The sequence below is a fragment of the Lupinus angustifolius genome, chromosome LG18 (genome assembly GCF_001865875.1).
Source record: "Lupinus angustifolius cultivar Tanjil chromosome LG18, LupAngTanjil_v1.0, whole genome shotgun sequence".
NCBI classification, from domain to species: domain Eukaryota; kingdom Viridiplantae; phylum Streptophyta; class Magnoliopsida; order Fabales; family Fabaceae; genus Lupinus; species Lupinus angustifolius.
This window is the reverse complement of record NC_032026.1, coordinates 9,921,328-9,938,629: the sequence shown is the minus strand read 5'-3', so window position 1 is coordinate 9,938,629 and position 17,302 is coordinate 9,921,328.

The following is a 17,302-nucleotide window of genomic DNA, read 5'->3' as shown; positions in this document are numbered from 1 at the left end:
TGTTTACGAGAACAACTGATGAGTTATAATGTGATATATTATATATATATGAACTGCTTTTCATATCTGAGTGTAATATTCTGAGTAAGTCCACGCCGTCAATGAATTATATTCATTAGATGTCTTACTCTCTCTATTTCTCTTCTTTTCTATTGCTTGCTTTTCGGACGTGTGCTCGTCAGATAGACAGCTTTGCTCGGATTTGGAGCTACCCATCCGTGATGTTCCATGAGGGGGCATGAGGAATTGAGGAGAGGCAGTACCCTAGCTTTGGAGTTAGCCACTAGGAGTTGCTTATCATTTTGTGACTTTTGAAACACCGACGGCTTCAACTTGTTCATGTCTTTGTTTAGTGTCTTTTGACGATGATTAATATTTCCGCCCTTTCTTGTTGGATATGTATATTAAGTACTTATGATCTTTTATATCTATGAAGATGTATATTCAGGAAATGTTGTATCATTTCAGTTACAGTTAGGTAACCGGTTTTGATTTCCGTGTTATATGTTACTTAAAGTGATGTCTCGGAAAAGAAAGGTTTTTAAAAATGAAACAATTTTATATCACCAATTCAAAAAAAAAATTTACTCACTTTTCCGCGTAATAAATAAAGAGTATTTTTCGGGGCGTTACAAAACTAGTGGAAGCTAAAATCAGAGACAATAACCATTCTAACCCTCGACCCTCACGGTTCAACCCACTAGTTAACCCTACATATCAACCCAAACCCGCTATCCCTAACCCACCTCCCCAAACATATTAGACTAACACTCCCCAGCTTCCCCTTTGTCGCTCTACCATTACACAAATGTAGGAGCGACGAGCACAAGGTCTTCGCTACAATTGTGATGAAAAATTCCATCACGGCTATAGATTCCAACCCAAGAGATTCCTTTTGTTCTTAGAAGATGATCCTACTCTTTGTATGGATGCTACCATACACACTCTAGACACTATTGTTGATGAATGAACCCCTCCAGACTCGGAAAATTTTTGTGAAGCTGTCATACACTTCCATATTTTTGACTAAGCTTTGGGTCGAAACATTTCTCCCAAAACACTCAAATTTTTGGGATCTTTATTTGGACACCCTGTAATAGTCCTAATGGAAACTGGAAGCTCACATAATATTCTACAACCAAGAATTGTCACCCACTTACACTTACCAGTCAGCAATACTCCTCAATTTCATTTTATGATTGGCAATGGGGTACATATTTATTATAGCGGTCTGTGTGATAATACACTGATTACCTTGAAAGACAAGGAGTTCATCATCCCAGTCTACTTATTGCCTATTAAGGGGGTAGACGTGGTGCTTGGTATTGAGTGGCTCCAAACACTTGGGTCTATTATTTTAGATTTCTCGGTTCTTTCCATGCAGTTCATAGTAGGGGAGCAAATCATGACACTTACTGGTGAGACCTCTTTTAACTTATAACCTTCCACCTTACACCAATTTACCCGACTATTTCACACAGATAGCATTGCTACTTTTCACGCTATTACCATCCTCCCCACAAACACCACCACCGATACACCCACTATCCACCCCCAACTTCAACCACTTATCCGAAATTTTGCCACAGTTTTCCATACTCCCACGACCTAACCCTTTTCCAAACCACATGATCACCACATCCCTCTAATTCCCAATTCTACCCCCATAAATGTTAAACCATGCCGCTACCCACACTCCCAAAAAAGAGGTCATGACCACTATGCTACAAGATATTCTCAAAACTGGGATTGTTGTACCTAGTACAAGTCCTTTATCTTCCCCAGTCCTGTTGGTAAGAAAGAAGGCCGGGAACTGAAGGTTTTGTGTGGATTATCTGGCAGTTTGTTCTAGTTTTTGTCTTTCACATTGCTCCTCTCACCGATCTACTTAAGCAACACAATATTACATGATCTACAGAGGCTCAACAAGCCTTTAAAAATTACAAACAACAATGACTAAAACTCCAGTATTGTAGTTGCCTTACTTCCACGAACTCTTTGAAATGGAGACAGATGCTTCAGCAGTAGTCATCGGTGCAGTGTTATCCCAATAAGGTCATCTCATCGCCTTCTTCAGCAAGAAAATGTCTACACGGATGCAACATGCTTTGGCATACGTCCGAGAAATGTCTGTTGTTACAGAGGTAGTAAAGAAATGGCATCAATATCTAATCGGACGTCCATTCCGAATCTTAATAGATCAATAGAGTCTCAAACACCTCATGACCCAAGGACTACACACACCAGAACAACAAAAATGGACAACTAAACTCATTGGTTTTCAATATGAAATTAAATACAGATCGGGTACCTCGAATAGAGTTGTAGACACCCTTTCAAGGTGGCCAAAAGCTGAATCTACTATCTTTGCATCCATGTCCTCTCCTTTTCCAACTATCTTGGACTAGTTATGCTGACATTATCTCGCAAAAGAGGGTCAACAATTTATTGTAAAGAGCGAATAAGATGCCCATATGAGAAACAAAATTTCATTTTTCCAAGGGATTATTATGTTATGACAATCGCATATTCATACATGATATCCATCATCTTCAGGACTCTCTTCTTTACGAGTTCCATTCTTCACAATCTGTTGGCCATTCTGGTTTCAAGCCAACTCTAGCTCGATTGGCTGCATCATGCTACTGGTCGGGCCTTTACAAGCACACTAAGGAATTTATTCGCCTTTGCACCACCTGTCAATATAACAAATACATTTCAGCAAAGCAAAATGGGTTATTACCACCACTACCGATTCTGGAAAAAATGTGGGATGATATTTCCATGGACTTCATTACACACTTACCGAAATATGAAGGTCACACAGTTATTTGGGTTGGTGTGGACCAGCTCTCCAAATATGCCCACTTTATTGGATTGCCAACAAATTTCACTTCTTCGGTTCTTGCTAACCGATTCGTTTCTGAGATAGCTCGTTTGCATGGTATCCCAAAGTCTATAGTGTCGGATCGGGACCGCCTCTTTGTGAGTTCTTTTTTGAGGGAGTTTTTCCGAATATTGGTACAACACTAATAAACACTCCTCAACCGGTATTACACCGTTTGAAGCACTTTATGGGCGATTACCACCCACTCTCATAGATCTGGTGTCGGGTCACTCTAACCCCACCCTAATCGTTCAACACGTACACAGTCGTAGAGAAATGTTGGTTGTGTTAAAGAAAAAATTAATAAAGGCTCAACAACGAATGGTATCACAAGTGCAAACTAAGCATAAAGATATTACCTTTGTTATCGGAGATTGGGTTCTTCTCAAGCTACAACCATATTAGCAGCTCATAGTGGCTAAACGCCCTTCTTAAAAGTTGGCCCCATGTTTTATTGGACCGTTTCAAGTGACTCATTGGATCGGAGAAGTAGCATATGAGTTGTCTATCCCCTCTACAACAAAAATTCACCCGATTTTTCATGTTTCTCTACTTATGAGGTTTTATGGTGACCCCACTACTAGCTTTGTGCCCTTACCAGTAGTGCAAAATGTTAAAGGATATAAGGAAAATAGTCCAGAGGTAATGGAAGGGTCACTAGACAAAAACTTTGAGACTCTAATGAGGGAAGGAGAAATTTTGGGGAATAGAGAGAAGGTGAGAAATAACACAGATAAATTTGAACCTTCTAAGTTTTCTATGTTTCAAGACTTTATAAACCCAGCTGTCTTGAAGGCATCTAGACCATGTGATCAGTGCACAAGAATTAGAAAACATCCAAGGGCTCACAAATAGATCTGTTAGGGGTCCAGTCCCAAAAATATTTATTGGGAAGTCCACTTTCTACATTTTCACATGGTAAGACTCCTACACCATTGATGAAGAAAATATCTCTGACTCACAATAAATTCCAGCAACAAGCATTGAATGCTCCACTGCCCAAAGGACATAGCGCTGCACACGCTGAGACATGTGGGATGTCTTCTATTGCTGCACAGTCTGTAGCTAGGCCCAACATCCCAGACTTCTCCTTCAGCAGCTCGACACGTGTCCCACACGCAGTTTCCTTTCCCCAGCATGTCGGTGTTCCATTGGTCCACGTTGCTGACATGATTTCTCCCTCTTCCAGTTGGCTGCAACAACAGCTCACACGGTCCTTGACAGGGTCCCACTCCAACACTGTTTCATAACCGAATTCCCTTGCTTTGGGCCCTCCTCACACTCCAACCCACAACATAGACCTTGAGGACAAGGTCCCTTTTGAACAAGTGGGCAATGTTAGAGCCCATTCAGCTGGAGGCAAATGCAAAAGAATGATAAACAAGCCCAATTGGATGCAAGATTATTTTATGGATTAGCTTTAGTTTTCTCTAAAATATCTTACTATGGAATATTTTCTGTTTTGATACAGCTAGCATCTATGTAGGATCTAACCACGTGTACGGCTCAGATCAACTAGTTATTTCCATCATTCCTTATAGCATCTATGCATGACATGAATGAAATTTCCAGAATTCTATTTCTCTAAGTAACTACTTTCTGTCAATTCTTCTTTTATCTAGTTGCTTCCTAACATGTTCATATAATCTTAAATAAATCAAATGTTTCTTAAGATTCATGTCATGCATTTTTAAGTAGTGTGTGCTCAAGGGTAACATCACATGTACTTCTTACATCATTCAGAGGTTGCATTTCAATAAATATAACATAGATAAAAAGGAAAAAAAAGTGACACACTTTATGCACCTCACACATAATTAAAAATCATTTATTCTACATACATTTCGTGATCTGTTGCTAAGAACATTCAATAGTGGAAAGTTGGTTTTAGGAGCACTATTGTTGAACCTGACTAAAAGAAATGATGAATGAAGCTAAAAAATCAAAGAATATACAGAAACCCCATTTATATGAAGTTCTTATTTGTGTTCGAGACCACATGGACAAAATATGTCATAAAGGATGGTACACTTACTCCTAATGACGGATCTAGGACCCGAAGGCAAGGTGTGCAACGTAGATTAACAATTAAAATAATAAATATCATCAATCACAAAAAATGAAACATTAATGTCAAAATTATAAAATTTAAATATATTTAATCAAATAAATTAGGTATTTCATAAATAATATTTATGTGATTTCATATTTTGAAATTGTTGAATAATCAATTTGTTGTCAATTTCGTTGAACACTTATCGCTAAATGTTGGAATATGTTGAAAATGACGAGTTTTTGAAGTGGTTATAATGCAAATTAATGAGACCATTTATGGTGATTTTTGAGTTTGTGAAATGAAAAAACTCACTAGTCTCACATTCTTTGGAGGATGGAAGTTTAAGGTTTATAAGCCTTAAGTTTCATCATTGGGGTGTACCCCTACACACACACGCACGCGCGCATCACCACCACCACATCCTCCACCGCCGTCTGCCTCGGTTCGTGTTCAGGTCGGGCTTGGGCTTGGACCCAACATTCTTTTTAAATAAATATTTATTTATATTTTATTTATTTTTTGGGCTTGCGGGCTTGGATCGTATGTTGACCAAACAACACACATGTTTGATAAAGTCAACACGGTTGGAGAGTGAAGGAGATCCATGTGAGAAGAACCTGATCAAAGGAGAAAAACTCGGTCAATGGGAGGCAGATCCGTGTGAGATCTCTTCCTAGCCGTAGGATGATCTGACTGTTACATTTTTGCATTGTCGGATGAGGGATCCGTTAGAGGTCTAATGATGTAAATAGAGGCCTCATCCCCTCATTATTACTTGCACCACAAGTTGATGGTGTTTCCACTCAAATTTTCTTTTTCACCCTAATACTTCGCCGATGCATTTCCAACAACCTTCTCCCCATTTCTTTCTGTGACACTTGAGAATTGGCACAAGCAGCCAAAGTGGGAATTCGAAGAACTGACACTGGTAGTTAGTATTGTGGGTAAAGAATTGGAACGGATAGCCATATTGTGGGAATTCGAGAAATGACAGTCAGTATTGTGGGTGTATTCGAGAATGATTCTTACAGTGTAGTAAGAAATCATATAACAGAGAACTGAACTATTTTATCATGGGGACGACGTGGTTGATAGTCTGCTTACACAGTTTTAGCAGTACCACGAAACGTCTTAAAGAGAGCGGCCTGGTCGTGACTCAGCCGATAAAGATCATCTCGTTCTACTCAGAATTGTTGCGAGCTACACAAACAACAATTTTAAGAAGTTTCGATTGCAATGACATTCATAGATAATATTACTGGACCGAACAAATATGACTTCAACATGCCATTTCGGTTTGATGGGACAAATTTCAAATGTTGGCAACATAAGATGGATTTTTCCTCATTATGAGAAAGGTTGTCCACGTTGTGAAAACTGACATCCCAGTGGTGTCGGATGAGGCTAAAAAGGAGGAAAAGGATAAATTGGCTATTGAAATAGCTCTATGGAATGAAAGTGATTACTTATGTAAGAACTTCATTCTGAATAGGTTGTCTGATGATCTTTATGATTACTACAGCTCCTACAAGCCTGCCAAATTAATTTGATATGCACTTGAGAAAAAATATGATACTGAGGAAATTGGGACTAAGAAACATGTTGTTAGCCGCTACCTCAAGTATCAGATGACTGATGATAAATCAGTAGAGTCTCAGTCCCACGAGATTCAGAAAATATCTAATGAGATCATTTCTGAGTGTATGCGCCTAGATGAGAAATTTCAAGTGGCTGTCATAATTGACAAGTTGCCTCCTAGTTGGAAGGACTTCAAAAACCTTTTGAGACATAAGACCAAAGAAATCTCTTTGGAATCTCTGATTGCTCATCTTCATATTCAAGAAGAGACTCGTAAGCAAGATCAGAAAGATGAAATGCTCATTGTCTCCAACAATAGCACTAAGAAGAAATTCTCAGGTGTGGTTTTGAAGCCTTCTAGAACTAACTTCAAGAATTAGAGCCAAAGTGGGAATAAGGCTAAGAACACCAGTTGAAACAAGAATTGGATCCCCCAAAAGGTCCAATATGCTAAGTTACCAGCTAAGAATGAACCCGGCAACATGTTCATATGCTTCAAATGTGGGAAACCAGGTCATATAGCACTCAAGTGCAGAAATAAACATATGAATCGTCCTCCACAATCTAACATGGTTGATGAACCATTCATGGTTGTATTATCTGAGGTCATTATGGTTGGAGGAACTGATGGGTGGTGGATAGATACTAGCGCATTCCGCCATGTCTGCTATAATCGTGCTATGTTCAAAACATACATGGATGTTGATGATAAGAAGGTGTTGTTGGGTGACTCTCATACCACTATTTTTTATGGAACTAGTGATGTGGAGCTGAAGTTTACATATGGGAAGTCTCTGATTCTCAAAGATGTGATGCACACTCCAGAGATGAGGAAGAATCTAGTTTCTGGTTTTCTTCCTAATAAGGCTGGTTTTACCCAAACCATAGGAGCAGACTTGTATACTCTTACTAGGAATGAGGTATTTGTTGGGGAAGGGTACGCCACTGATATCATGTTTAAATTAAATGGTGATGTTTCTATTAATAAATTTTTTGATTATGTTTACATGTTGTGTGATTTTAATATTTGGCATTCTAGACTTTGTCATATTAATAAACATGCAATTTCAAACTTGAGTAACTTAGGTTTAATTCCAAAGTTATCTAAAAATGATTTTGAAGTTTGTGAATCATGCAACAAAGCAAAAATTTCAAAAAAATCACATAAATCGGTTATGCGAGAATCTGAACTTTTAGATTTAATAACTCATATATATGTGTGAATTAGATGGAACGTTAACTAGAAATGGTAAACGTTATTTTATCACTTTTACTAATGATTGTTTTGATTTTACTTGTGTATATCTTATGAAAAATAAAAAGTGAAGCACTTTACATGTTTAAGTTATACGTAACTGAAATTAAAAATCAACTCAACAAGAAAATAAAGAAACTCAGAAGCGATAGAAGCACTGAGTATGACTCTAACATGTTTAATAATTTTTCTAAATTAAATGACATTATTAATGAAACAATTGTATCATATTCACCTGAAATGAATGGTAAAGCTGAAAGAAATAATAGAACTTTAACTAAATTAGATGTAGCTATTATGTTAAGTTCTGGTGCAGCACCATCTTAGTGGGGTGAAATTTTATTAACTGTATGTTATGTGCTAAATAGAGTCCTCAAGGCTAAAAGCAAAATTCCCCATATGAAATTATTAAGAATAGATAACCAAACTTGTCTTCTTTGAGAACTTGAGGTTGTTTGGCTTATGTCCGGATACCAGACCCCGAGAGAATTAAACTCACAAGTAGAGCCTATGAATGTGTATTTATTGGGTATGTTGTAAACAACAAGACGTACAGGTTTTATGACCTTAACGCAAAAGTGATCATTGAGTCTAGCGATGCTGACTTCAATGAAATGAAATTCATTTTTAAATTGAGGAATAGTGGGGGCACAATAACTAATCATATACTTATGACTAGCAATAATGATAATAACGATGAGTTAGAAATAGAAACTAGAAGAAGTAAGAGAGCAAGGACTGCTGTAACACCGCGAATTTTACGATTTTGAATTATAAGATTTCACTAATATTTTCATTAATTATATATTCGAAAATGAATTTCTGGGACTTATCGGTAAGGAATTAGACGAAACTCTAGTTGAGTTTTATTCTTGAAATTTTATTTCCAATTTTGTGGTACATTTTGGTAATTTTTGGAGACAGTCGGTTCTGGACCACTGTCGGGGCCGAATCCGCCCGGTACGGCTCAAAAAGCGATTTTTTGAGTTCCGTAACTCGGAATCGAATTCTGATTGCGCCGTTGGATTCGTAATTTAATTTTGAGTCAATGTAGACCCTGAATACACCCATACCTATTTTCTAAATATTTTTCACTCAGAATGCCGAAATCCGAAATTCTAATCGAATATTAGGATCGGGTGATTTAAAATACCCAATCGAGTATTGGCCGATAATACTCAGGCATGGGTATCACGCGTGTTCGAGAGGTGATCATTTCACATTGGGATGAGAGATTTGACTTCCATAAAGCAAATCTCCCATCGCTTTCACCATATCTCATGAGCTCATCATTAGCCACCCTATGAGATTTGTCATTATTGCCTAGGGAAAATCTGATTTCCCTCTTTCCTTAAACCCTCAAACTTCACACTTCACTCTCACACTCTCTCATTTGCAAAATTTCAAGAGAAGGTAAAAATCCTCTCTCCATTTTTCTCTCATTTTTTTCTCTCATGTCTTCTTCCATCTTCAATCTTTGATCTCTCAACATTCAACCAATGGATGTTGATGAGATTTAAGTATGTCGTTCATGAGTATGTCAAGAACATATTCAACCGTTGAAATTTTCTAAAACGTTTTCTAACTCATTTTCTCATCAAAACCCGAAAATGATGTGGTTCTTGAACTCATGAAAATATCTTGTTGAAAACATGAACAACTTGTGTTCATAGAGTTGTTATAATGTTGTATTACATACTTTTGTTGTTTAAGGATGTTAAAGTTTATGAGTACATGAATGTCTCATAAAACTCTTAAATGATACTTTGAATAACTTACTTTAAAGTGGTAAGATTATCAAAGAATGTCTTAAATCGGAATATGTAGTTTTACTAAAAACCGTACGTTTAAAATGAATGGAAATCGTGAACGGACTTTTGATGAAAAAGGATGGCCAAGAACGTGTGATGTTGGACCGGATGGATGAAAAGGATGTATGATCACGATGGGAAAAAGAGAAATGATTTTAAGTATTTAGTAACGATTTTAGAAATATCGGAAACTAACGGATTTTTATTGTGGTAGTTACGAAGATTTCGGTGTTTGAATCTTGAAACCAAACCACCCTTAGCCGACAAGTTAAAGCACGCTTCACTAAGGTGAGAGAGAACACATCGTGACATAGTGGTGTCCGAATATGACACCTGGATCTCCTAAACCATCTCAAGGTTTTGGGGTTAACTTGGGTTTTAAGAAACCCAATATTTTTATGTTTGAATGCTTTTGAATATATATGATTGTTGATGAAATGTGTTGAATATTGTATATGAATGTTGTTGGAAATTTTCTGAGTGCAGGTGGTTGAAAAACCATGTTTAAATGTGTCTTGGTTGTCGAAAATGGCAAAAATTAGCATTCTGTCCAAATATACAATATTCATGTCTCTGTTTAGTGTCTTTTGGCGGTGATTAATATTTTCGCCCTTTCTCTTTGGATTTTGTATATGTTAGTGGCGATGTAGTTTCCGCCTTTGTTGATTTAGTTTGTATGAACTAAAGATGACTTAACCGTTTATATGCATTGTGTTATTCAGGAAATTGTGAATCAGGTTAAGTTATCATTCGATAACGATAAGTTGATTTTCCGCATTTGAGTTACTTAAAGTGATGTCCCGGAAAAGGAAGGTTTTAAAAAGGAAACAATTTTATACAATATCTTTATTCAAAAAAAAAAATTACCCATTTTTCCGCAATGTTTTTTAGAAGTATTTTTTCGGGGCGTTACAACTGCTAGAGAGTATGAACCTGATTCTATGGTCTATACATTGGAAGAGGATCCATCAACACTCCAAGAAGCATTGACTTCTTTGAATGTTGATTTATGGCAAGAAGTCATAAATGATGAGATGGAATCTCTAGATTCTAACAAGACCTAACATTTAGCTGAATTGCCTCTTGACTGCAAACCTATTAGTTGTAAGTTGATACTGAAAAAGAATTTGAATCCTCATGGTACAGTGGATAAATACAAGGCTCGCTTTGTAGCTAAAGGTTTCAGACAAATAGAAAATGTAGATTTCTTTGATACATTTTCACATGTTACTAGAATAACATCCATTAGAATACTAATATCGCTCGCAGCAATACAATTTATTAGTACATCAAATGGATATTAAGACTCCCTTTTTAAATGGTGATTTGGAAGAAGAAATCTATATGGAACAACCTAAAGGTTTTGTAATACATGGACAAGAAAATAAGGTCTCTAAGTTAGATAAGTCAATGTATGGTCTTAAGCAAACACCTATATAGTTGCATGAAAAGTTTAACGACTTAATGGCCTCGAATGAGTTTAAGTTGAATGAAAGTGACAATTGCATTTATTATAAATCATAAAATGACATTTTCACTATCATATGTGTCTATGTAGACGACTTACTTATATTTGGTTCCAACATTCATGTTATGGATAATGTGAAATCATTGTTGTGTAACAACTTTGATATGAAAGACCTTGGAGAGGCAAGTATAATCCTTGGTATAAAAATTACTAGGTCAAAAGAAGGAATTTCTTTGGATGAATCTCACTATGTGGAAAGGATCCTAAAGAAATATAAGTACTTTGACTATAAACCTACTAGCATACCATATGATGAAAGTATAAAACTTTTTAAGAACACTAGTGAAGGTGTAAGAAAAGTTGAGTATGCTAGCATCATTGGCAGCCTTCGGTATGCCATTGATTGCTCTAGACCCGACATTGCCTATGTTGTGAGATTATTATGCAGGTTTACTAGTAGACCTAGTATGAAGCATTAGTATGCTATATAAACGTTAATGAGTTACCTTAAGAAACAATGAACCTTAGATTACATTACCGAAGGTTTCCAGCTATCCTAGAAGGATTCAACAATGTTGATTGGAACACTCTTTCAGATGATTCCAAAGCAACCAGTGGCTAGATATTTATCATAGCTGGTGGGGCTGTCTCTTCGAAGTCAAAGAAATAGACTATTTTGGCTCAATCTACTATGGAAGCTGAGATGATAGCACTATCAACAGCTAGTGGAGAAGCAAATTGGCTGAGAAGTTTGCTTGCAGAGATTCCCCTTGGGGAAAAATGATTACATTTGTGTTGATCTATTGTGATAGTACTGCGACTATTGCAAAAATTGAGAACCGCTTTTATAACGGTAAGAAATGACAAATTCGTTATAAGCACAACACTATTAGAGAGTCACTCTCTACAGAAACTGTTAGAGTGGATCACGTATGCACCGAGAATAACTTAGCAGATCCTTTGACGAAAGGACTAGCTAGAGAGAAAGTCCATAATACTTCTAAGAGTATGGGACTATTGCCTTTAGAACGAGGATCACTCATGATGGTAACCCGACCTAACAGACTAGAGATCCCAAGAAAAAGGTTCAATGAGTAATAACAAGTTGTGAAGTGAATTGAGAATGAACATGCTACAAAATTATGAGAAGCATGATTCCTGCAGCATATGGAATGATGAGTTAAAACTCTTAATGAGATCTATACTCCAATTGGAGTGGATTACCTGCTACACGAGCACTCTTGATAGACTCACCTATGTGAATGTGGAAGTGGGGGAATGCTTCCTATGAAATTTTGGGCATAAATTTCTAGAGTGTTCACTATACTGGGATAGACGTGCATGACCTTTAACGCACGGGTTATATAAAATACGCCTTTGAAAAGGTTGTGTATGGTTTGATTCTGAGGATAGAGTTCAAGACTACGAGTCACTCTAGTAAAATCTGGATCTTATTCACTATGCAAAGGTTCAAGTCGTATGACACATTTGTTTATGCATAATCTTATTAAGACCAAATAAATTCCCAGAAATCATTTTTTAATTTCAAGTGGGGGATTGTTGGACTTTATTGAAAATGATGAGTTTTTGAAGTGGTTTTAATGCACATTAATGAGGCCCTATATGGTGACTTTTGAGTTTGTGAAATGAAAAAAACTCACTAGTCTCACCTTGCTTGGAGAAGGGAAGTTTGAAGGCTTTATAAGCCTTAAGTTTCATCATTAGGGTGTGCCCCAAGGGGTACAATGAGTTTTTGGGTGGGTGAGGACTCACATAAACAAAACCCCTCCACACACACACGCGCGCACACCACCACCACCACCACCACCTCCTCCGCCATCCAGTCGGCTCGGTTCGTATTCGGGTCGGGCTTGGGCCCAACATTCTTTTTAAATAAACATTTATTTATATTTTATTTATTTTTGGGCAATGTGGACTTGGACCGCGTGTTGACCAAGTCAACACACACATTACACACGTGTTTTGACGAAGTCAACACGGTTGGAGAGTGAAAGATCTGCGTGAGATCTCTTCCTAGTCGTAGGATGATATGACTGTTACATTTTTTGCATTGTCAGATGGGGGATCTGTTGGAGGCCTCAGGCTATAAATAGAGGTATCCTACTCTTATTATTACTTGTACCACAAGTTGAAGGTGTTTGCTCTCAACTTTTCTTTCTCCCCTCTAATATTTCGCCGACGCATTTTCGGTAACCTTCTCCCCCTTTCTTTCTGTGACACTTGAGAATTGGCACATACAGCCAAAGTGGGAATTCGAGAACTGACATCGGTAGTCAGTAGTGTGGGTAAAGAATTGGAACGGGTAGTCATATTGTGAGACTTCGAGTACTGACACTAGTAGTCAGTATTGTTGGTGTACTCGAGAACAATTCTTCCAATGCAGTAAGAAATCGTATAATAGAGATCTGAACTGTTTTATCCTGGGGACGGCGTGGTTGATAGTCTGCTTGCACAATTTTAGTAGTACCACGAAATGTCTTAAAGAGAGCGATCTGGTCGTGACTCGGACAGTAAAGTTTATCTCGTGCTATTCAGAATTGTTGCGAGCTACACAATCATCACTAAATATAAGTCACTAGACAGTAGACAATTATTTATCCATGCATCTCTCATTCGATTACGCAACATATTTTCACAATTTTCATAGTTGAAAAAACTTTTTCTACCCTTGTATTGCTAACTTTAAAAGAAGATAAACTAATAGGTAAATAATATGACTTCTACTTTCAACCAACTTTTCTAAAAGATTACTGATTCTTTTCAAAGAAGAAAATTCAACAATATTATACATATCAATCAATGATGTAAATCTCAAGTTTATTATCAAAAAATCGACAACTCGGTTGAATAAAACATTGTAAATTCAATCAGTTTTGCATTATCAAAACTATAGAAGAAATTGATTAGATTCAAACAAGATATACAAAAAAATAGCTACGAACATGCAGTTACTTAAATTCTATATCCACGTATTATAAAATAATTCAATATGATATTGATTATTTTTATTCATAAAGCATTTCAGATCTTTTATGAAAAATAAATTTGAGGCTTGGAAAGTTATAATGATATACATATGTTTGTTCTTCAAAAAATTGCACACGCTCACATCCATATAGTTTTGTCACCTCGTTTAGCTTAGTAGGGGACTGATTTGAAAATTTGTCATCATTTAAAGACCAAGTCAATGCCCCTTCCTCCTGCACTCACTCATATTTCTCTTTCAAGAAGAAAAGTTTATTTTTCAATACATATATTTTTAATTTTTAATGAGTATGCAAATTTACATCTCACGCATCACTCCACCAATCATTTTCATCAAAAAATGAACCAAATAAAAATTAATTCCTACATTAATATGAGATATTTAATTGAAAAATTAAAATAATATAGAGGATGATATAAATATCAGACAAAAAATAACATGGATTTTTACCCGAATTTTTGTAATGATATAAAACTTATTTATAATTCTGAAACACTATTAACATGTCATTAGTCACCTCATTTGAACCTATACATTATGAAAGAATGTTATTTATAAATTTTATGCAAAATGCCAAAAATCAAAAAAGGGTAGTCTTTTAACTGTTTTTTTTTATATTCAATTATTATGAAATGAATATACTATTTTTCATCATTTCCTCTATCCAACCCGAATGAATAAAGAATAAAAAGGAACATAGAAATTACAAACACTTGTGATTTTTAAATAAAAAGTACCTTAAAATTTAGATAGTTCAATAGTTTTTAAGTAAATTCAACTAAATAATTAATATATTTAAAAATGAGACCATATAATCAATTTCCAAATAAAAGATAAGAATGTTACTATCTGATTATTATTTGAAAATGAGATAGCAAATTCAAAAGTGACATACCCTATAATAAAACACATTGAATTCAGCTATAAATAATACCCTCATTCTCTAGTTGAAAACTCGTCAGAAAATACCAAAGAGAAACACAAGAAACTTTTAGAGAAAATATTAGAAAAATACACAAAAAAACATTTCCTTATATCATGTTGAAGTCACAATGATGTCAACAAGTCATTTCTAGACAAACTCACCGTCGCCTACCATGTGGCGATATTCTACACGTCAGCTGCCACAATGTTGCTTACAATTGTCTATGTCTAGTCCTCTCCAACCATGTCTGCCTAGCCCTGTGTCTCTTCTTTACATTTGGCAAAATCGGACAGACTTTGCAAAATGGCTTTACATTTGGCATCTCTTCTTCAACTTTTCACGTTTATATCTACTTCATATCTTTTATGAATTTAAAATGTATGCAATGACTATAAGTGTTTTTTATACTTAACTAAAATAAGTAATTGCACCAATATTTGTAACTTGTAATGTTGTGTTTGAAATTATTAAAATTGCATTTGATTTAAATAAAATAATTTATTATGAGTTTAATATATATATATATATTGTTAGTGTAAATTTTTATATGATAAATACATCATCTATCATGTTTGTATATTATTTTTGTTTAATGATCAATAATAATGAATATATAAATGGTAAATGATGAATTTACAGTGCAAAAACTCTACATTATTACTATGTAAATATTAAACTCATTTATTATATTTCACTTATATGGAATTGGTTTACATCGAGTTACATATTTAATATAAAAAACCTGCCATATAATTTTTCATTTTTGTATGCATTTTCACACCGTTCCTTCTTCCTACATCTTATAATTAAATTATTTACTATGGTGGATTTTTAACTTTTTCTTGTCAACCTTGAAAGTACCTAAGACTAACAAGTGTAGAGTAAAAAGATCTGGATTACCTTATTTTATTTAACTGTCTCTCATTGGTATTCAAATAAATTAATATTTGAATTTTAAAAACAGATTTATATCCTAGTATGAAGGATATTCTTAAACAAGTAAAATAACTAAACGTGTGTAGCACAAGTTTGTGTGTAATAGTTTTTAAGAAAAATGTGATGTTCCTAAACTAGTTCATCCCACTAATATACACGAGGTTTGAAAGTTGTATACTATTATTATTTGACCTTATTAACAAAATATTCTTAATATGAGAATAGGATAGGGATCACATGTCCTCATTCATGTCTTACTTAGTGTATCAAATCAATAAGAAAGTTCCACTCATTTAAAAAAAAAAATTATAAAAAAATAATTAATATTTTAATATTATTTCGTGAACTTTGATTGATCTGGGACACATAGATAAAAAATTATAGGACGAATGATCCTTTTCCTACTAACCCAACAACCGTTGTCATTATCTACATGTGTAATAATTGAATTTTACTATTTCCCAGAATTACTCTTTGAAAGAGATTTGAACATAGGGATGGTATTCCCTTTATTTATGTCAAGATTGAGTAATATTGTTAGAGCCCATCATGATACCACAACATGATCTAAATTGTTTACGTAATAGTTGATTGACAATTATTTTTTCAACCATGCATAATTTTATTTTTGAATCCCAAACTATTTTATATACAAATATCAAAATATGATTTCATTCCCTTCCAAGTTTCCAACTATTAGCTCACTTTCCTCATTAACTACACTCATCTTCAAGCTCCACTCCTCCATTTCCCTCATTCAATACACTCATAAGTAACAAGGCATTTCACTTGGGACCTGTTCTCCCAAAGTATATCTCAAACTAATAACAGTAAAATTAAAACAGAAAAAATGATGAATATTTAATTTTTTTAATTGACATAACATATTTTATTGATTTGTGACGTACTTTGAAAAATATTCAGTGCATAATATGTCAAGGAATTTTGTAAAATTTTACAAATATTTATTTTCCTTTTTAAATAATAAACTTAGAATTTGATGCAAGATAATTAACAATCGACCATAAAAAATTAAGATAAAAAATCAGTGATACAAATCTAGCTAATTTCATCAACCAATTATAAAAATCTAATAACAATTTCAAATTGTTAGCATTATTATTGTTGGATCAGAGTGCATCGGGGAAATTATAATTACCGGAGAGTTCCATTGTTACTGCGACATGCGAATAGTAGAGAATCGTAAGTGAGACAACATGTCTTAAACCAAAACCATAAAACAATAGTATCATGAATTTTTTCCCCTTTTATACTTTTTTACTCCTTCCTTCATATCCAATGTGAGACTTCACACTAGAATAAACTCAACAATTTTCCCTTCAATATGGATAGCACACACTTAATGGTTTGCTCCCCTT